The following is a 22,221-nucleotide window of genomic DNA, read 5'->3' as shown; positions in this document are numbered from 1 at the left end:
GAAATGATAGCTTTGGCCCTGCTTGCTGTTATACCAGCCGTACGGATAAATGACTGTATGCAGATAAGCAGGGCAAAAATAAAAGGGATGCTCAGAAAGACATGGCAAGAAAAATAGGAATTAATCAGCAGATTCAACCACTGTAATAATGCAGTAAACATGGAAAATTACATTATATTAGCTCCTCTGCTTCTCATTGTGTGTATTAGCCACAAAGTCATCGATAGGCAATTCTCTGTAAAGAGGCAGCTCTGCAGATATTGGAGCTTCCCTCACCCGAGGGAAGACATTTGTGATGGTAAAGGGGAAAGTTGTCCTTCAAACTGTGTAAGGAAGAAGTGGCTCAAGTCAAGCTCAAGAAATGCTTGAGGTCTGAGTTAAACATCTGCACTTGGTTGGACAGTTGGTCTGTTTGCCCCTAGTGCATAGGCAGTGGTAGATGCACGATGTGCTGACGCACGGCTTCATTGCAGTGCTGGGGTGTTCCCCTGGTGTGGGAGAAATTGGTCTGCTGCAGATTTTGTTGTAATGTTTGTGTGTGTGTATATATGTATGTATATATGTATGTTTTTTACTTTGTTCAGCTTCTTGCACAGAATGACAAGTAGCCACTGCATCCTTTTCCATTGAGTTCAAGTAAAACCAGCACGTAACACTATTTGCAAATTAGCTTCATCTCTCTGGCTCCCAGTTAAAGTAGGAACTGCTTGGTCTGGGAGCCCTCCCAAAATACCCATTTAAGCCATGTAATGATTCTGACTCTCTCATGCCTAGCAGATGAAAGAAGATCTGTGATTTATTTTTAAAGCTTTGAACCCTAAACATGGTCAATCATAGGAAAAAAAGAATTAAAAAGAGAAAGTCCTGATAATACAAAGCTGGAAGAGAAGCAGCCTTACATTTTGCAATAAAACCCCTTTTCTTTGCACTTTTTTATTAACAGCTCCAACTATGATCAGTGCTTAAATCTACCTGCAACACAGGATGTTGGAAAATTACCGAGAGACAGCAAGATCCTCCCCGCTGCGTGGTGAGAAAGGAAGGATGCACCTTCAGGTATGGGCTGTCATACTGTTTTACCCTCTGTTCCCTGTTTGTGTTGCTCTAAACCTGTTTCTTGCATTGACTAGAAGGGGGGGAATAAGTTATTTGCAAAGGGGAAACTTCAGAAGTGAGTCTCCAAACTGTCTCAAGCCACAGATAAGCTGTGTGCCTGGGATATGCTCTGCACCTAAGTTCTATCTGCTTTGCCTGATGTGGCAGAGGTGGTTAATGGCAGTGTTTTGTCCTGCATTTGCTGTTTGGTCTTAATCTGCCCCTGTGGAAGTGAATTGTCCAACTCTTCTCAATGGTAACAGGGTTAGAGCAGGGCTGGGTGCTCCTGCAGCAGGGGTGAGGAGCCAGCTCTGCTCTCCTCCTGCAGCAGCATCGGAAGGCAGAGCACACGCTCTGTAATTACCCCCTCCCTGGGTGAGGTTGAACATCGCATGTGAAATCACCACTTCCCCAGTGTGGAGTGCCTTCCCAGGGACTGCATGGACTGAGCAGGATGAAGCTACCTTGGCTGCTGCTGCTGCTGCTGCTGCTGCTGCTGAGCCTTTTTAGTGCAGGAGCAGAGCTAGACACTCCTCCTGGGTTTTCTTAATCCAGCCTCAATCCATGCACTTCAAACAGGAGCCTTTTTTTAGGGCTGTGCTGAGCACTTGAGTCTCCCAACAAGCCGCTTTCATGCCTGTAACGGCCAGAAACAAGCCAAAAAAAGCCAGTTTTACTTTGCTTTGAAGAGGATGGGGATTGTTTCCCCAGTGCAGAGGAGGACAGAGGGGAGCAGTGGTTCCCAGGGGATGGAAAGGGAGGGCTGGTGACTTTCTGAATATGGATTTTCTGACAGTTATCTGACACTTTGGGCTCAACCCTGACAAGTCACTGTCCCTCAGACACTGGACCAACGTGGCAACTGGATCACAGCCATCACATCCATCTCCCCAGGGGAATAAAAAGGGATTTCCAGCCACAGAGGCCAGTTTAAAACAAATCAGCCTTTTGCATCCTTTCCTAACTGTGTGAGTCCTGGAGCAAGCAAGGACCTTAGAACTGCTTAATTCTTGGCAACTGGTCACCACTGCAGTGTTGCAGATTGGGGTTTCTCATTTATCTGTGTTGGTGTGTTGCTTGTTCGGTCTCCTGAGCAAGTGGTTTGAGGCAATAACATGAATTAGCCTATCTATCATCTCAGTGTTTATAAATGCATGTTCAATGGGACACACTGTTTTCAGTAACACCCTTTCTTTCCATGGAGTTTGTCAATTCACTTTACATTTCCCCGTCACTGCGCTTGCATTTCCTCCCTGCAGTGACCACTGGGGACTTGCAGTGGACAGAGTGCTCTTGACTGGGGCTGGCTTTAGCCTTGAGGCCTTCTAGGACACAGCAGTGTGTGAGCATTGGGGTTCCCAGTGTGTACTGTGGGCTGCAGACACTATGGTGGGACCGGGTGCCCTGAAATCTGTGTTGGAGTGTTTCCATGCTGGTGGGTAAATGGGGGCAACAAGATGTGCTGGGAGTTTGGAAGGAGATACAGGTTTCATTGCTGGAGTAGGTCTTCGTTTCATGGATGTGTTGGCCAGCACCAAGATTTCCTTGTCTGTGGGAAGTGATGGATATCTTAGGGAAGCAGTCACTGAGGGCTCTTGGAGCAGTGTTGGGTCCTATCTGGATCTGGGTTAGCTGTACAGGTACTTTTATACAGGTATTTTTATATAGGTACTTTTATATGGGTGACAGAGCTGCTCTCCTGGCACTGGGTAACCATTGTGCTGAGCTTTCAGCTGGTTCTCCATCTTTCTGCCATGTCTACCTCATCCATGGTGCTTCACCAGCACAGGTTTCACCATGACGAGCTCTCCCCAGAGCTCTTCTGCAGCCAGAGCTAGTTTATGTTTTCCCTTTATCCTCTCCTGCACTGAAACAAGCGATGCACAAGTGTCAAAGCCTGACACCACGTGCCGAGAGGTGCTGAGAAGGTGGTGGTTGCTCCCTGCTCCCTGCCATTCCCACCTTGTGTTTCCTGGGAGAGCTCTGACATCCTGCCAGATCACAGGGGAGATGGCTTTTCACTCCTTCCCATCCTGTATGTGATCCCTCATGTTATGGCACATCCATGCATGCCTCCCTTGCACCAGGGAACCCTGTGTTAGAGCAGGAAAGCATCACAGGAAGATGCACGTTCAATAGCTCACTCCTCTAGAGCAAGACAAGGGCTGAGTGACGCCTTTTAATATTTCTTCTCCTAATTATCCTCTTAATTACTCAATGAAGTGCCCAATGAAACAAATCACTATAATTTCTGTTTTATTCTCTGCCTTTCGTGGTTTACTTAAGGTCCATTAAGGAGACACTTTCTCAAGAGGGAATACTTTCCAATAGATCATACTTACAAAACAGTTTTATGTGTGTTTCATCCTCATTTTCTGTGCCAGTTTGCTAATTACTGGGGATGCTGGTGGTTGGGAATCACTGCCTCCCTTGCTGCCCATCCCTGCTGTGGTGAAGTCACAACACCGAGTTTGTGACATCCCCACAGTGATGAGCTTGTGATATTGCCATGGCAACCGCCCGTGATGTCACTAGTGGGGATTACAACTTTGCGGAGCATCCAGGGGCAGGCAGCAGGGCTCTGCCACGGCTTTAAATAAAGAGGAATTAAAACGTAGGGAAGTCCTTAAGAATGCTTTAGGTTTCCATGGGTTTTTACCAGTTTTTGCCAGAAGGAGGAAAGGCTGGTGATGGGGCTGCCACCAGCACTTACAGAATCACTGGACTGCTAGGGTTGGAAGGGACCTCTGGAGATCATCTACCCCAAAGCAAGGCCACCTAGGGAAGGTTACACAGGAACATGTCCAGGTGGCTTTTGAATGTCTCCAGAGAGGGATTCTCCATGACCCCCTGGTCCATCCCCTGGCCTGCAGCAAGCCCAAACTTGGGGTTTGCCTGGGGAGACTTGAGCCCTGCAGTGGCCTGTGTGAGGGATCCCATGGCCAAGGGCTGTGCATTGGGCATCTCCCAACATCCCTGGGGGGCTGTGGGTGTCCCCCACCCCACGCAACTCCATCTGCCTTTGCACTTCTTGGTGATACCATGAAGCTAAAGCAAACCTGGGACCCCATAAGCTCTCCTTTCAGCTTTTCCCTCAGTCTGAGCTGCTGTCTCCATTGGCTTTCTTAAGTGCTTTTGTTTAATATAGTATTAGCATAATAAGCTGCTGTTCATGCACAGACAGCGGGGGAGAGAGATCCATGTGCATCCCTCTGTAGCAACAGGAGAGTCACGTAATAAAGACACTTCGCTTTGCACCTGGGGAGGAAATCCAGCTCACACGGACCGGTACCACAACCTGTGCCATTTAAACCCATGGACCCAAAACTTAAGCAGGGAATCCACCTGATTGATATTGATGTGCCTTATTTTGCCAGCAGAAGCAAATCAAGCAGGCGGAAGGATCAATCTCTTTAGTTTAGCTTTTCTAAGGTAGGGATAAAAATGCTATTTCAAAGGCCGGCGTGTCTCAGCTGAGCGGTGGTGGGGAAAAGCAGGCGCCGCAGAACATACTGTCCTGTCTCCCGGCTTCTCAGATCATAACTTCTAAGCTGGTTTCAATAGAAATAAATGTTCAGTAGTTGCAGTGGTGGCCTTTGGAAACGGAGCTAATGGAACAAGGCAGAAAAATTGTTACAACATTTTGACAAGCGCCTAAATATTTAATGCTGTGCACAGCGCAGCCCAGTCGTGCACCCCTAGGAAGCAGTGCCCTTCGTTAGGGAGAGATGGAGTTCTCCTGTGGATGGGGGGGAATTAGGTAAACGCTGTTTGAGCTGTGCTTTAGTAAACAAGCCAAGGGTGGCTGCAGCAGGCAAAGGGGCTTGGTGGCATTTCCTGCAGCAGGGACCTGGGGAGGAAGAGGAGGATGGCCAGTTCTTGGAGAGACCTGGCAGAGAATGTGTACCGGTACCCTGAGCCAAGACAGGGGAGGTGAAGAGGCTGCAGTGATTAAATAGGATCTACTGAAATCCTTCCAAAGCAGGCTTAGGAATTAAGAGCCATCAATGTGACATTGAGGGTCACTCGCTGCAGGACACCTCTGGCCTGTGCCTGGCCTCCTGCTGTGCTTCTGTTTGGCCTCATCTGAGTGTGAGGAAAGGCATCCTTTGTTTTGGAGCCCACCCAGCCATTCCTCTCTGCTACAGAGCATCGAATCTCATCAGGGAGAGGCTCTGAAAAGGAAACTTGTCTGGAGGGGAAGAATTGGACTGTGCATGCTGAGATTTGCTTTGGATTCAGCTGTCATTAGGAAGTTAACAACAGAGGGAGGTGGTGGGGAAAGAAGAACATGTTGGCTAGGTTCATATCATCTTTGTGCAGCCGCTGTCTGTACTTCCAGGCTGTGGGTGCTGGCTGTGCTCTGCCTCCCCCAGGGGCTGGGTCCCCTCTCCAGCTCATTCTGTGTTTCATTCAGAGGATTCACAGCCTTGAGTGATGCTCCAGCAGCATGCCTGTGCTGTGGCAGCCTGTGCACACGTGCAATACTCTGGTCTCGGGTAATAGCCCCTCTGACACCAGCATGGGAACATTGGTGGGATCAGCCAGAGCCCACAAGGAGCCCACTGTGAAACCTGCAGGCATTCCCTGTCTGGGAGCAGTCTTCCAACGTGGCTTGGCTGCTTTTGGTCATACTGACCCACACCAGAGGGATACCCTGATCCATCTGCTACCATGGAGCAGGCGGCCGCTGGTGCCACATACATGTGCATCCCCATTAACACTGCAAAGCAGGACTGGCTTTCCCAGCCATGTACAGGCAGTAAGCAGAGTCCTGGAGCTACTGGCCTGAGTGACAAACCTCAGTCTGATCTGGGACTCCCACTTGGGGAGGGATTTCTTCTTTCTCCCCTCCCCTCTGCCTCCAGGAGCAACTGGTCACAGCAGGGAGACTTTCACACATCATTAGAGCCAAGTGTCCAGCTCCACACAGCCGTCAACCCCAATCATAGTGATTTAAAAGGGAGTGCTTCCTTTAATCATCCAGGGATGCTCACATGGGAGAAGTAGGTGGATGGAGTGATGGGTTACGGTGCTGAGACCCACTGTTTTAAAAAGCAATGGCTCCCTGACTGTGCATCAGCCCCGGAGCAGACCTGGTCTGTCTCTTCTCATTTTTCTTCAAGGATGATTGGAGGTGGCCATGGGTCTGTGTCTGCATGAGCAGGGCCCACGGAAGAGCTGCTGTCTACAGGTGAGGCCTCGCGAGGTGATGTATAAAAACGTTCACAAGCAGGAGAAAGCCTCAGCATCAGCATTTCTGTCTCACAAGGTGGAAGCATCTGTCTGCACGAGGACCTGAGTGCTGTAGGTGTCTGAGAGAGCTGCGGATGCTGCATCAACCTGCAGCTTCACAAATCCCCTTGGAATGAACCTGAAATCTCAGAGCTGTGTCTCACCTCTCGCTGTCCCAGCCAGCAGCCCTGACCTCAGCTGTATAAGTGCATGTGGGCTTCATGAAGTGATGCAGCTCTATGTGCAAGCAACAGGAGACATACAGGCATAATGTTGTTCATGTCTAAACAACATCCATAGCCCTGCGTGCCCGCATTGCCATGCACCCTAAGCACTGCGATGTGCATGCTGTGTTTTCCCCTGTGTGCCACCACAGGACCTTCTCTTGGCCTTCTCCCAAGGCTTGCCATGTGGATACGGGAAGGACAAACACATGAGAACCATCAGAGAGCTACCAAACCACCTACTGCAGGAGGATCAATGTCCTTCCCAAATGCTCTGGCATTCACAGAAGTGCTTCTACAGTGTCCGTGTCTCGGAGTTTTCAAAGCTTGTGATTTGTCCAAGGGCAGCTTTGCAGAATGTCAATGTGTTTATCAAAATTCCTTGGGATAGGCTTCAAGTTTTAATTAAAGGAACTTTTTGGAGGGCTTTTTTTGTGTCCCCCCTCAGTAGATGCTAGATACTTTCTTCTAAGAAAGCAAATAACGTAAAAAGGACATGGATCTGTTGGAACAAGTCCAGAGGAGGCCACGAGAATGATCAGGGGACTGGAGCACCTCCTGTATGAAGATTGGCTGAGAAAGTTGGGGCTGTTCAGCCTGGAGAAGAGAAGGCTGCGTGGAGACCTCAGAGCAGCCTTCCAGTATCTGAAGGGGGCCTATAGGGATGCTGGGGATGGACTCTTCATTAGGGACTGTAGTGACAGGACAAGGGGTAATGGGTTAAAACTTACACAGGGGAAGTTTAGATTGGATATAAGGAGGAAATTCTTTCCTTTTAGGGTGGTGAGGCACTGGAATGGGTTGCCCAGGGAGGTTGTGAATGCTCCATCCCTGGCAGTGTTCAAGGCCAGATTGGACGATGCCTTGGGTGACAGGGCTTAGTGTGAGGTGTCCCTGCCCATGGCAGGGGGTTGGAACTTGATGATCTTAAGTTCCTTTCCAACCCTAACTATTCTATGATCCTATGAAATGGTTTGTCAAGGAAAAAATGCCTGCCCCTGTGTTTCTACCACTCTGTTCCATCTTTTTGGCTAACATGATTTCTAAGACAACCCTGTGAGCTACTCCATGAAGCTCAGCAGCCTTGTCTCGCATCATCCTCTGAGAGAGCAGCACTAGCAAGACTGGCCAAGGCAACGTGCATGCACCACACAGCCAGGATCCACACACGCAAAGACATCTACAGCCCTTCATGGATAACCAAGTGGTGCTGCAAGTAAGGTCGGTGATTTGCACACACGGTTCTGCCTACCCTGACACAGAGGCAATGCAGGCAAAGGCTGCTGTTAAACAGCAATCAGAAAACTTGTGCATGTGAAGCAATCAGGTTGGGGTTCTGCCCTTACTGCTGCTAATTAAGGACTGATAGGACTGAAGGCGATGTGTAAGAGACAGCCATGACATCCTTCTGGACTTTTATTTGACCTCTGTCTTTCACAGTCTTCCCTTTTGTTCTTGCTCATTGATTTTAAAGGCAAGTCCTTGATGGGAGGCGACAAAATGTTGCTTAACCAGACGTTTTTTGGCACAAACATTTGCCTTTTGGAGCTGCTCTCATCTGTTGGGTAAACATGAAATTATCTTCTTTGACTGGAACTGATCCTCTGGAGCCATGTTATTCCACTGGGGAGAGGTATTTTCACCGATTTTCAATGTGGATTATTTTTGTGACTGACTGTAATAGTTTCTTTGGTGTATTAGGGCTTATTATGTCAGGATTTATTTGGGCATGAAGTGATTTGACATGCTGTAGTCCTGTAACTTTCCTTTGCGTGCTGAAATTCAGGAGGCACAATAATCCAAGATCCACAGGCACAATGGAAGCAACCTCTCTGCAGCTGGACCCATCTTCCAGGGTCAGCTTTCCCCAGCTGTTTTATAACTGCTAAAGGAACAAATTTAAGGGAGCAAAATTCCTGCAAAAACAGGTAAAACCTCATCTAAGTGAAAAAAAACAATATAGAAAAGCCTCCTAGAAAGAGAAGAGGACCATAAAGGAGAGAATGCACCTTCAAAGGAGCAGAACAGGTACTGGAAACTCCCTGGCATCAGCAGAGGGGTTAGTAGCAGAAAATGCAAGTGAGGATTAAACGTGGATTATACTGCAGCGATGCTGAAACATCATCAGTGCTGAGACATCTAACAAAGGGCTTAATTTCCTTCGGAGATGAACTGCTGGACCAAAAGTAGTCCTGGGCATCACTCTTCAGGTGTTACTCGCAATGAGGCAATGAGTGTATTAGCTAAAGCAATGTGTTGTGGCATATGGTGATGCAAACTGGTGGACCTGCTTTTCAAAGCTACATGTAATATGGACTTTTGGCAACCAGTCCTCCAACAAACACTCCTCCTGCTCCACCACATATCAGAAGAAAAGGTTCATATAAAACCTTTCAGTGCAGTTTGTGCCATGTAGAAGTGAATAGGTAACACTGGTGTTAAACTGGTTGCTGTTATAGTTCCATTAGCATCATTAAAATCATCCAGGACGTTTGGTTTATGGTGCTCCTGTCTTGCTGGGATTGAGAAAGAATCGGGGCTTTTTTGGTTTTGTGATCTCAGCTGAACAGGGCAAGCACCAATTCAGATCAAACTTTGACCTGTAGAGTCAAGGGATGAGAGGGATGGATTGAGTAGCTTGCATTTACTGAGGTATTGGAGGCATGGAAATGAGGACCTTACTTGCCCCCATATCTCGCCATGCTCAACAAAGGTCAATGGGCATCTGACTTCCTCAGCCTTAAGTCTGGATCATGCTCTGCTTAGGCAAAAGGTGGCATTTGCAGCCTGCTGAGCAGACTCGTCCAGTTACCTTCACAAGCTGAGACCCTGCAGGGATGCATGTGGGAAGGGGATGAACCCTCTGTACCACAACACAGCAAGCAAGGCAGCTCTTGCACCCTGTATGCAGCAGCAGGGTGTCCATACATCCCCTGGCAAGAGCCCTGGGGTTGGGATGAGCAGAGGGCTGTCTGTCCATCTCCATCCTCTCCCACCTCACAAGCCCAAGTTAGCCTCAGCTTCTTTTGGCAGCCCAGTTCCCTGCTCCAGCAAGCACTGGGCTGGGTGGGAGGCAGCAGGGAGAGGAACACTCTGTTCAGCAGCTGCACATTCCATTAATTTAATGAGGATTTTGTCTTTTTTTTTTCTTTTTTTTAAATTTTGTCTTTTTTTTTTTTTTACAAGGCAGATGGTAAAACAGCTATTTTCTGTTGTCTAATAAATACCATCAGCAAGGCAGAAAATGTGCAATCTCGCCAAGTCTTTTCTCATTCCTTGCCCTCCTGTACCACTGCATTTCCCTCTCCTCTGCTGGCAGCCGGTGGAGCTGGGTGGTGGGACTGGGAGGGAGAGCTGGGACACCAAAGGCAAGCCCGAAATTGCTGGTGGGACCTGCGCAGTGTAACAGCATCTTCCCTGGGTTGGGCAGAGCCTCTGTGTCCTGCTGGGAAAGCTGAGCTCTGGCAGCCTTCGCTGATCCAATTCTCACTTCATCTGATTGCAGTAATAACAACTCACTCAAATTTCCTGCCTCAACCTGAAATCTTCCAACTCTGCAATGCAAATAATATAATGTGTGATGAGGAGCCCGATGACGGGGATAATAATAATAATAGTGATGATGCCTTTATTCAATGAATGAGCGAATCAAGCAAGCAAAAATAAATGGTATTCAGAGCCTGAAAATCAATAGGAAGAGAAATCAGGAGGAAATGCAGGGGAACTTGCATCTCTGAGGTAGCGCTGGCCTTAGGAATGGCATGAAGGAAAGATAAGCCAAGCCCTTTTGGGCTGGGCGCTCATTGTTAGCCTGTGTTGCTCCTGGGCTTGCTCCTTTCCTGTCATTATATTGTGTTTGCGAGCTCATCCCTGCTCTGTGCCTGATCCCAGCTTCGCTGTGATCTCTTTGCCCCCCTTGATTTACAGCTGTTGTGGGCTCTCGGAATGTGTCTAAGCAGTTGGCAGGCTACAGACCTGACCTAGGTTTGGGTAATAACTTGTCTTTTGTGCCATGCCCAGGAGGTTGGCCATAAAAAAGCTCCAGACATCAATTTTCCTCTCTACCGGGATGGAATTGCAAAATGATGAGTTGGTCTTTGCCCTCATTTATCTCTTCTTTCCCTTTCTCCTCCTCTTTTTATCTTTCTCTTTTCTCCTTACCCTGCTGCTCATTGCTCACTTCTTCACTCCCCTTCCACTATCTCCTCCATCATTTATTAGCCTCCCTTCCCTCTGCACATCACTGCTGCTTCTCTTTCCCCCTCCTGCCCTTTTCTGCCTCATTTTTCCTGTGTTTCTTCCCATCTCAAAACTTCCATGCTTTTTCTTGCTGTGCATAGCAGTTTGATATCTATATCCATAATAGCCTGCTAATGCAGTAATTCTACAAGATACCCTTTAAAAACCTAAAGCCTTGGCAGGCAGTAAAACTCACCTTTTAACTTGGCTTCCTTTTTATCAGGGATTCATTTCAGAGAGGATTTCCATGTGCACAGCTCTGCCACTGTTAGTAAAAGAAGGATTAATTCCTGCAACAGGTGAATATATTTCGCAGCTCTGGTGAGCAGAATATAGTCCCCTCTTCCTGCTGGTACTTGGGGGATTTAATCACCTAACATGGTGCTTCTCTTTGTGGAGTTTGTGTTTAAAGGTTTGGGCTACATCCCTGTACCTGTTGCCCAGAGACCTTCGGGGGAATGGCCTCTTTCACCACTGGGGTATTCCCATGGAATCTTTGCTTTATCCAAGGGATATTTGCTCTCTATGAAGAGAGGAAGTGTAGCAAGTTTGGAGCTGACATCCTGTTCTCTCTGGTGGTAATGGCATGGGTTCAGGATGCTCCTCCTCAGCATCACCAGCATCATCCCTGCCCTGAGCATCTCAAATGCTTGGACCTAACTGAAGCGTCCCATGCCTCCTGTCTGTCTCCCTAAGTAGTGCTTGCTCAGAGGAGGGTCTGGCACAGCTTCTGCCTGGCAGTGTCCTTTCTCTGAGTTCTCAGAGCGGAATCTTCTATAAGCCTAAAGAAAAAGGACAAGCTTCTCCTGCCCTTACCTCTTTTGATGGTATCTGCAGCTTTGTGTTGTATTTAAATCTCTGCAAATCTGCTAGTGGATAAAATATGCAGAAGAGAAATTTAATCTGGCTTGCAACTGTACTGAGAAGCACTTGAGGCACCTGGGAAATTGGATCTTTTCCTCCTCCAACAGGACCTGCCGTGGTCAGTAGGGAAATAGCAGTGTCCTGAAGTCCTCTCCATCTCCGGTGCCTTATGGATCTGGGAATTGGAGGGATGAAGAAACCAGGATATTGTCCTGTACAGATACTGCAGAAGGACTGGCCTCTCTTGGGCTCCCCCAGTCTCCCTGTTGGTCCCTAGACATGGGTAGAATAGGTAGCATTGGATGTGGTGTGTGGTTTCTCTGCATTAACAGCTGAGGTAGTGGTGTCTTAGGGGGGCACATTGAGTGTGATGGCAACAGGCAGTGAGCAGCCCTTGGCCCTGACAGCAGGCAGCAAGCAACTGACTGCCAGTTCCTGGTCTGTGGTTGCCAGCTAATCCCAGCACAGATACCCCAGGTTTCACCATCTCCAGTGGGTTACTGAGCCACGAGGCAGGAGATGGCACTGAGCGGGGAGACGTGACTTGCAAATCTTTCTGCCAGGCTGTTTTCTGGACAGCACAAATCTGGAATGCTTTCCCTTGCTAGGCTGCCAGCTTTAGAGGCAGGAGATGAGGTAGGAGATAATGTGGCACATCTAGTGCCAGGTATGCCAGAATTTCTAAGTACATTGCAAACAGGCAGCTACAGCGCAGCTTGCTCTTTCCATTTCAAACGCAGGAAGGCCCTTGAAAAGTGGTGAAGCTCCCTGCCAAATCACGCCAGGGACCATCATCTCCATTTTATATTTACAGAACTTTGGGACAATTGCTCCCTGTGTTCCACTGGCAAAATAGTAGAAATCATTCATTTTCTCTAAGAGTAAAGAGCCCGATTTAACAGAGATTCTACTCTGGAGTAGGTAAACCTCAAAAAATGGTGTTTTTCAAGAGCAAAAGCTGCCCAGCTCCACATGAGACAGGGTCTTCAGCAAACAACATGGCCAGAATGTGGGGAGAGAGTCTGCAGACAGAAGGAAAGATGACAAAGGATTGTGGTGAGGCGTATTACCTTGCTGGCTGAGTTGTGAGGTGTCTTTCATGCATTGTTGAGTACAGCAGTGGTTGCCATCTGGTTCACCTTCATCATAGAATCACAGAATAGTTAGGGTTGGAAAGGACCTTAAGCTCATCCAGTTCCAACCCCCCTGCCATGGGCAGGGACGCCTCACACTAAACCATGGCACCCAAGGCTCTGTCCAACCTGGCCTTGAACACCGCCAGAGATGGAGCATTCACAGCTTCCCTGGTCAACCCATTCCAGTGCCTCACCACCCTCACAGTAAATAATTTTCTCCTTATATCCAATCTAAACTTCCCCTGTTTAAGTTTTAACCCATTACCCCTTGTCCTATCACTACAGTCCCTAATGAAGAGTCCCTCCCTAGCATCCCTGTCGGCCCCCTTCAGATACTGGAAGGCTGCTATGAGGTCTCCACGCAGCCTTCTCTTCTCCAGGCTGAACAGCCCCAACTTTCTCAGCCTATCTTCATACAGGAGGTGCTCCAGTCCCCTGGTCATCCTCGTGGCCTCCTCTGGACTTGTTCCAACAGTTCCATGTCCTTTTTATGTTGAGGACACCAGAACTGCACACAATACTCCAGGGGAGGTCTCACGAGAGCAGAGTAGAGGGGCAGGATCACCTCCTTCAACCTGATCCTTACCGAAACAGTTGTGAAACTTGTCCCTCCAAACCCTGTTGGAGGGACAAGTGCCTGGGCAGAAACTGGCCCACAAGGAAGTTTGTGACTTGCTTTATAGCTTAATGTGGTGCTGATATTCCCTTCACCAGCAGTGTCAGACCAGCGTTTCAGCTCATCCAGAGACTCTGCATCCTCAGCAGGATCCAGGTTTGAAAGGCAGCATCAAGTAACTACAGCTGCTTGGACAGAGCTTGCAAAGAGCCAAACCCTTCTCAATAGTGGCAGGCAGCCTAAAGGGGAGCAATGGGCACAGAAGGGAGGTCCAGGCTGGGCATTTGGAAAGACATGAGCACTAATAGTGTGGTGCAGCAGCAGAACAAGTGGACAGAGGGGCTGAGATCTCTACCCTTGGAGGTCTCCAGGACTCAGATGCACTAAGCCATGGCTGGCCCAGATGGTCTTGGAGATAACTCAGAGGGCAGCTCATGCCTGCATCCAAAGGACAGGGGGCTTTCACCTTCCCTTCTCCTCAGTGACATGCCTGGAAGAGGCAGCTACCCCAAACTGTTGCTTACTTGTGTGTTGAGGGGAAAGCCAGAGAAAGCAGAGTGAATGTCACCTCATTACAGCTGATAAGTGAGGTTCATTACAGAAAAGAAGGTCTATCAGTCTTCTTGTTCCTGAGGGGACTAGCTCTTCAGCAGGAATAACGGGGGGATTTTAATGGAGTTAACTGAAATTTCCAGTGGGGAGATGAGACACTGGCATTTAGCTGAAGAGGAGAAAACATCTAGTTTTGATAGAAAATCCCTCAAACCCCAAGAAAACGGCGTTTACTCAAAGTAGAAGGGGGAAGCTGCTGTGACACTGGATTCCTGCTGGAATGGAGGCTGTGTGCCTGGGACTGTGTGTGTGGTTGGTCAGGTTGCAGCAAGTGGATTAGGTCTTTCCTTTTGTGGAGGGTGGTCTGGATAATTTGGGAAGGAGATACCTGTGTGTGTGATGGAGAGGTGACTTTGTGTGTATGGGTGATGTAACATCAGTTCCTGATATGCAGATATCTATCTTATTCCAGAGATTCTTGGGGCTGATGTGCAAAGCAGTGGTGCTGGTGTCCCCAGAGAAAGAGCAATGGGTGATCTCAATAAATATGCCTGGAGAGACCCACTTGCTGTTCTATCACAAACAACACCGCTTTTAACTCCCCACCACACTCGGTTAGTTGGCTGCAGCCCATTCCATAATGATGGAGGCACTGGGCATCACTAGCACAACAAACCCCAATTAGTTCTGGAAGCAGCACATGCAGGATTGAACTTGTGCCCCAAGGCAACGGTGGGAAAACCAGGCTTGAAAAGTGGTTGTTTCCCAGGGCAGGCAGAGAGTGCACCCAGTGCACCCAGCAGAGGCTCCAGTTGGTCCCAGGAAGGTGTTTCTTTGCTAATAGGTGTTTCATGAGCTGGCACTGCTGGGGTGTGATAACTCTACCGCAGTGCTGTAGATTAAAATCCCAGCCAGGTCACAGACCAGATCAGCAAGCTCCATCCTTCTTCAGATGCAAACCCAAAGTCCCACTTGTAGCCATATCCCCACTTTTTCCAGCTTGCCCCTAGATGGGTTAATAGTAGCTTGGTGACATATCCCTTGTGGCTAAAAAGCCATCTTCAAGCAGGTTTTGCTGCTGATCCTGAGTTGTGTGCTATCTTTGCTTCCTGTACGGTGGTTCAAGGTTGCTTTGGGTCTGCCTGTGACAGCTGCAATCACTGCCAGGACTGGCATCTTTGACTTACCCTTAGCCATCAGTGTTCCCCTTCTCTCACCTGGGGGTGAAATCCTTCTTCCAAATCAGCATCTATCATCTTGGCTGCAATGGGAAACCAGTGCAGGAGAGGGGATGCTTTGTTACAGAAGAAATCCTTTCCTGGGAGGCAGATTCAGGTGAGGTTTCAGCAAATAACACCCAACTTCTGTGTGAAACAGCATCACGCAGCGGGGGTTGCTGAGGTACAGATGCTGCTTCCTCACAGCAGTGGTACCCACCAGAGCCCTCAGCCCGTCCTGGTCCAGTGGCAGCTCTACCCTCTGACTCCCTGCTCCAGAAGCATCATTAACCCTGTGGTAAGTTGAAAGTTCAGTGCTGGGTCTTAAGAACTGGGCAATAACGCCAAGCCTTCATACAAGGGTAAAAATAGCCCTAATAATTTAGGCAATTAGTTAATTAGCCTCATTTACTTGAAAGCACAGAGTGGTGTGGGAAGGCTTTTCTGATGGTTTTGTTACACTTTCCCATTCACTTTGTTTGTTTTTTCCTCGCTATTTTCTCTCCTTCCTGACATGGATACAGGAACTCAAGGCACTTCAAAGTGGTGTATGCAGGGAAGTGAATGCAAGCCAGGACAGGATGCTGCGCAGAGCCAGGGCAGTGCTGCGGGGAAGCAGGACTGGTTCTGGTACCCGGACTTCATGTGTCGTTATGTCATATTGGGAAGGCAGAATTTCCTTGCATGCTCTCCCTGCCCTGTCACACCTCTGACCCTTCACCACAGGTGAAGGATGTGATCCTGAATGTGGCACATTCAAGATGACTCACAGCTGTTTTCCAGATATCTAAAGAGCCTTGCTCTGCACCTCACTGTTCATAGCATCGCTCTTTTGTTCCCAGCTGGAGCAGTCTGTGCTAGTCCTTATCTAGTCCTTAGACTAGAACTGACTGTCAAGTGAAAGGAGGGAAGATAAAACAGGCATTTACTGGGAGGAAGTGGGATGCTGGAGCAGCACAAGGCTCAAGGCAAGGAGATGAAGCTGGTTCTTGATATGCTGGCACAGCAGCATCCCACTGTTGGCATGTATCTGCCATTCCCATGCTGACTGCATCTGTGGGTCCTCACTGCTCCCTCCCAGCCCCTGTGGACCATGTGTCTTTGCCTGTTGCATGGCTGCGCAAGCTCACCTGGTTTGGGAGAGCTGGTGGTCAGATCCCCTCTGTCCTCCTCTGACTTAGAGAAGCCCCATTCATTATTGACCAGGGGGGAGCTGAATGAATTGTCTTCTTGAATTATTTCTGAAGGCATTAGATCATCCCAGATTGCTCATCTTCCCCAGAAATGGCAGCTCACAGACACATGGGAATAAATGGTGCCTTGGAACAATTCCATTGTTTCTATTCCAGGCAACAGGAATTCCTCAGATCTTGACATCAGTCCCCAAACCCTGGCGTGTTAGCATAACCTCCAGACAGCTATGAGTTTCTTGACCCAGAAAAAGGATGGGATTTATTACAAACCCTGGGAGACTGGTGTCCTTGCAGCTCATGTACCCTAATGGTGTGCAGCATACTGTGTGCTCCTCTGGCTGGAATTTTCTTGTCGAAACAGCTCTCTGTCAGCAAATGCCACTTCCACGAAATGGGCTTTTGTGTGTGAAATCAAATCAGTGTTGATTAATTTTCCTTTTGGAAAAGAGGGAAAAAAGAGCCCTGTTAAAAATGTCAAGATGCTTTCTCTTTACATTCTCTGAAGAAGGGCTTTAATTCTTTATCTCTTAATGACCTTTGTTTAAAGCCTTTGTGTTTTATAAGAAATATTCAAAAGGGATGAAGCAAAATGAAGTGTTAAATGTATTTTGAAGCAAATTCATCAATTTCCATGCGATTTTTAGATTTTATTTAAAGGGAGTCAGGAACCACACTGCTTTTCTCTCCGATTTTGTGCCTTTTTGTCCTCAACCAAGCACACTTTCCAAGGCTCCCAGCTCCCCCCGGCTGACACATGCCAGCCTCTCCTACTACACTGTGTGCCATGGGGACAGCATTGACTCCTGCCTTGACCCTGCTCACACTGTCAAATCTCCCTCGAGGTGACGGTGCTGAAGCTGAGCATAGGGGTCAACCCTATGAGCCCTGCTTGAGGCTGACACCACTCTCTGCAGCATCAGGACCTGAAGACACATGTGCTTTCGGCTTTAGGAGCTGCTGTGTGTGTGTTTGCTGCATCAAGCCAGGATGGTTGCATCTCAGAGCTCTGACTCAAGCCAACATGGTCATGCCATCAAACCATGGCTGCACCCCACTCCCCTTTGGACAGCAAAGTGCTCAGCCATCCTCAGGAGCTCTCAGCCCTGACTCCCTTTCTCTGGAAGCCCATCTCTTCCCTAAGTGCTGCTACCTTCATGGGGATGTTACCTCCTGCTGAGTGCAGTGTTCCACAGCAACGCTGCCTAATCAAAAAGCTTAACAAATATTGCCTTAGTTGTCATTACTTTTTTTTTAAATGAGTGTCTCTCATTTGAGTGGCTAAATTGGACCAACATCTAGCGTAAAGGATCATTATTTTCTGCAAGGCAGAGGTGATGGATCAGCCTGGGCATAGGACACCTGATGCTGAAGGTCTGCCTTTCTTAAGAGATGCAGGGCACCAGGATTGCATGATGGAGGATGTATTCATGGAGACAAGGAGTTTGCACTTGTGCAGAGTGTAAACCATTGTGGACCATAGTGTAGCCCTGGTTGTGCAGCATACACAGTGCACCTAGTGCAGGCTGCAAAGGCAGGAGGGGAACGCAGGATGCTCGAGGCAGGAGAAGATGACACCGAGACGCAGTCAGTTGGGGCAAAGCTTTTATTGCTATGGAAGCTTATTTTTAGAGCCGGTCTACATTGTTTCACAAACATTAAGGGGTTTTGTTTGGGGATTTTTTTTTTATCCTGGGAAAAAGGGTTTTTGACCTACATAAGAAGGTTTGCATCAAGCTTTTGCATCCTTCAATATTACTCATAAAACTTTTTAAAAACGTAGGAAAAGAAACAAAAAGTTGTTTCAAGTTATTTGAAACTAATGGAAAAAAAAGTTCTCTGATTTTTTGTTAGTTTTCCTTCCCTCATTCCCTTTTGTTTTTGGCTTTAAGTAAAAAGCAGGGTAGTGGGAGGGAAAGGAAAAAGAAGTCTTTAAAGGAAACCGAACATTTCTACTTTCTTCTTGAAAGAACAAGAGTTGAACTGGAAATGTTCTTTCAACTTAAGAAAAAGAAATCAGGAAAAAGTTTTGGCTGAAGGGTAAATACAAACGTTTCCAGTGAAAATGATCTGAGGGGAGAACAATTGGTTTGGAACATTTCTCTTTCCCATCCCCACGGGATGCCCTTAGTTGTACACTTAAAAATGTGAGCTGTAGAGATCACAGCCAGCCAAGGTTTGGGTTCCTCCTTGGGACTGCGACTTCCCTGCTGTTGCCTGGGGAAACAAAATCTATGGATAGGGGATGCAAATTTAGCATTGTTTTACCCACAGGCTAATGGACCCACATGGACACTTTCAACCTCCAGAGCTGGAATTTCACCATTGTCAGGGCAAGAGCACTTGCTTATGGTGATGAAATCTCCTGTCTTAACCGAGGCTGTGGGGGACAGTTTCAAAGTCATCGAGCCTTTATTATATCTACATCTCTTTCCATTGCATTGCTTTCCATTCTCCTGGCTCCGCATCCCTCTCTGCCTTCCGACACATATGTCTCTTGCTGGAATCTCTTCTCCCAGCCTCCAGCACTCAAACAGCTGAGCAGCGTTTGTGTGTGTCTCCAACAAGTAGCCGCCGAGCCTGACAAACACATTAGCTGCCTGACCTGTTTCCAGCCAGGTGTGAAAGGATGCAGTGGCTCTGGCTCCGCTCCACCTTTGCTGACCATGTGAGGAGAGGCAGAAGGCTTCTCCTCTCCCCACCAGCTTGCATCATTCAAGGCTACTTAAAGATCAAAAAAACGGGGATAGGAGTGGTGAGAGGATAGACAGAGCCAATCATGGGGAAAGCTGGGCAGATTAAAAGGCATTTACTGGGCTTTCTGTACTAGAAATGAAAGAAAAACCCTTCAATTAGCTGTCTGCCCGAGGAGCTGAGCAGGAAGGGATAAAAGCTGAGATGCTTTTGCAAGAGCAAAGGGAAATTGCCAGCCACGAGACAGTCTGTGGGCTCTGAGTAAGGCGGTGTTGTCAGAGGGGTGTTCAGTATGTAGTGCTGCAAAGGGGGGACCTTCCCTCAGAGAGCGGGCCAGAAAGGCTTCTGATTTGTTTGAGGCTCTCCTTCTTGGGAACAGCCCACTGCTGCAGTCCTAAATTCATGCTCAGAGAATGGGAGCTTCCCCTTGGCAAGTGCTGGTGCTTGTGTCTGGAGCAATAAGCTTGCTTATGTGCTTGGGGAGGTGATGTGGCTGCTGAGCAGCATGATTACATCTCACGATCCTCATCCTCCAGAGCCAAGGGCCTCCTGCCCCCATACCTCCATGTCCCATATATCACCACACCCAACTCCAGTGCTTTGGGTCACTTAGCACCATTTTATGAAGCAAACAGGGCACCTGGGAAGTGAAGAAGCAGATGTTCTGCCTCCCCAGGCTTCGAGCATCCTCTCCTTGCACACACACGCACAGGCTCCCTTCACCTAACAAACAATTATTTAACAAAGTATGCAAATGGTATAATTACTGTTATTTGTTTAGCTGTTGTAAGTGTTTGAAATGTAAATGTCAACTTTGGGATTTTTGCAGGGTACGTGTGTGCTGTTGTTGGCTTTCTCTCTCATCCGTGTGTTCTCCCTGGATTGAAATTTGATGAATTTCTCCTTGTCCTAGAAAAAAACCCCTAATGTGATTTCTCTGCGATTACAGCAGAAGATGCCGAAGTGGGGATTACTCACAGTAACTCCTCTTACTTAGCAGAGCTGAGTGGGAGGCAGGATTCATTACACCGAGCACAGAAACAAAGAGGAAATATCTTGCAGCCGACTGCTTGTGTCTGCTGAGGTGCCATCATCCCTGGTGCTGGGGCTTCCCTCCTTGGAAAGCAGGGGGTCAGGAAGGGCAGCAGTGGTGATGCTGGGACCTTGGCGTTGTGCTCCACCACCTTCCTGCTCTGCTACAGCTCCTCCATACACAGAGGGGGAGCGATGAGTCCAAACTGGTTTTCTAGGAGGTAATATTTTTCCCTGCAGGAGGCTGGAGAAATAGAAATCACATTGCAGCCACCCTGGTATGGATCTACCTCACTGGCATGAGCAGAGCAGAGCCCTGGTACTCCATACAGTAATGTTTTCCAGGGGTACATCCCGCTGTTGCCCATCCTGGCTGGCATTTGGTATAAATTGAGCTCTGAGGAGATGGGCATTGGTAGATCACAGCCTGGCAATTGATCCAAGGCTTGTTACCATTGTCCTTGTAGGATTTCAGGAGTCAGCCTATATTCCAGATACTGCTGAGTGGCTTTTGCAGTTCAGTCTCAGAAGCTGGTGTGTGTTGGGAACACTGTTAGAGACAGGGCAAGGCCTCTGTAACTGCAGCACCTCTGCTGATGTTTCACAGCATCTCATACCCACTGGGGAGAGCACAGCCATGCTTGGGCTTTCTCAGATGCCCAGCTCTGAGATGAATCCAGATGGATTTGTCAGCTGGCAGCAAGCCTGGCACCAGCCTTCTATTCGGTTGGCTCAGAAGCCAATCCAGGAGTTGGTGTGAAAATGGAAAGGCTGCACCATTTGTATATCCCACCCTCCATCCCCTTCACGGTGCCTGTCAGTGCAGCATGCTGGGATGTGGAACTCATGGCTTTCATGTGAATCCCAGTGCAGGAGAGGGATAAGAGGTTTTCACCTGCAGTGTGAACCAGGGGAACTGGAAAGAGGCAATAAACACAACTAACAGCTCTGCTCCCAGAGGAGCAGGGATTGCTTCACACCCAGCTCAGCACTGCCAGGTGAGCCCCACAGCATGGTGCACAGCCAGGGCACTCACTGCTTGTGGCAGGACTTCTCCACATACAGATGCTTCCACTGAACCATGCGCAGCATAGATCCAAGTCTACCAGGATCAGTGCTTGCAGCTGAGGATGACTTGGGTGTAAGCCTACAGAGGGTGGTGGTGAAGCACAAAGCTGGAGCGTGGCTGTGGCACAAAGATGCTAAACCAGGCTCTCCTGCTGCTTGAGGTTTCCCCTCTGCTCTCTGGCAGGGCATGAGTTGCTAGCACAGGAGCACTTTGGCGTGTTGGTGCATGGCTTAGACACGTCCATCTCCTAAATGAGGCTGTGCATGCTCTCTGGACTGGCTTGTTAGTGCTCTGCTCTTGGTGCAGGTACCAGTGATGCCAGTGGTCCATGGACACTTGCGCCAGGCAGTCAGGCCGTGGGGTGGAATCAGCAAAGCCACTTGTTTCTTAATTGCAAAGACAGGAATCCAATGACCTTTGGTAGATTTCATAGCCTGGAAGGCTTGTGTAATTGAAGCTGGTGATGATTTGTCACGGCTCTGGGCTCTCCCTATCTATTTCATTCCTGCTTGCTCCCTCAGTCTCTCTTATTCCCTCTTTCTCTTTCCTTCTTCATGATCTCATTATCTCTGTGCCTTTCTCTTTTACTCTCTTCACCTGTAGCGCTTCCTGGCATCAGGAGGTACCTCTGTATCTATTAGTCTTTAAGGGATTTAGATTTTCCTGTCATGGTATTTTGTCATCCATTATCCAAGAAAACCTCTTTCTTCCTGTGACCAGGAGACCTGCACCCACCAGAAAATTCCAGCTCATTTCCAAGCGTGATCATAAATAATGCATTGCTGGTGGTCAATACCCCCCAAAGCAGCCTTGAGCTTCCCAACTTCCCACCCTTACCAGATGAAGGTTGAAGCGACATTATCATTTTGATTTAAATTCCTTTGTAGGTGGCAGGTTCAATGCCATTAACATATTTCAATTCGTGCCATTCTTATTTTAATTAGCCTTAAGTAATTAGTTCTAATTCATCGCCATTTTTTGCTCTGCATATTTTGGGTTATTTACTTCCCTTGCTAAGTAACAATTTGATGTAATTATGTGCTACTCATTCTTTCTAT

General features: G+C 48.1%; 1 protein-coding gene across 5 annotated transcripts in view; it reads left to right on the top strand.

The window, feature by feature from the left end:
* Nucleotides 1–22,221, top strand: part of ELFN1 (extracellular leucine rich repeat and fibronectin type III domain containing 1) — a 237,765-nt gene that overhangs the window by 151,878 nt on the left and 63,666 nt on the right. For 4 of the 5 annotated variants that reach the window (XM_061357014.1, XM_061357013.1, XM_061357015.1 and 1 more), the window contains exon 2: nt 944–1,056. The exons of the other annotated variant lie outside the window; for it this stretch is intronic. The gene's annotated coding sequence lies outside the window, so the exon portion shown is untranslated. The remainder of the gene's footprint in view (nt 1–943; nt 1,057–22,221) is intronic. 5 annotated transcript variants of the gene reach the window in all.

The sequence above is a fragment of the Neopsephotus bourkii genome, unplaced genomic scaffold, assembly GCF_033783945.1.
Source record: "Neopsephotus bourkii isolate Nb327-2 ecotype Australia unplaced genomic scaffold, CSIRO-AGI_Nbou_v1 NB_882, whole genome shotgun sequence".
In the NCBI taxonomy this organism is placed as follows: domain Eukaryota; kingdom Metazoa; phylum Chordata; class Aves; order Psittaciformes; family Psittacidae; genus Neopsephotus; species Neopsephotus bourkii.
Note: the sequence above shows the minus strand (reverse complement) of the source record. Positions and strands in the feature narration are given on the sequence as shown.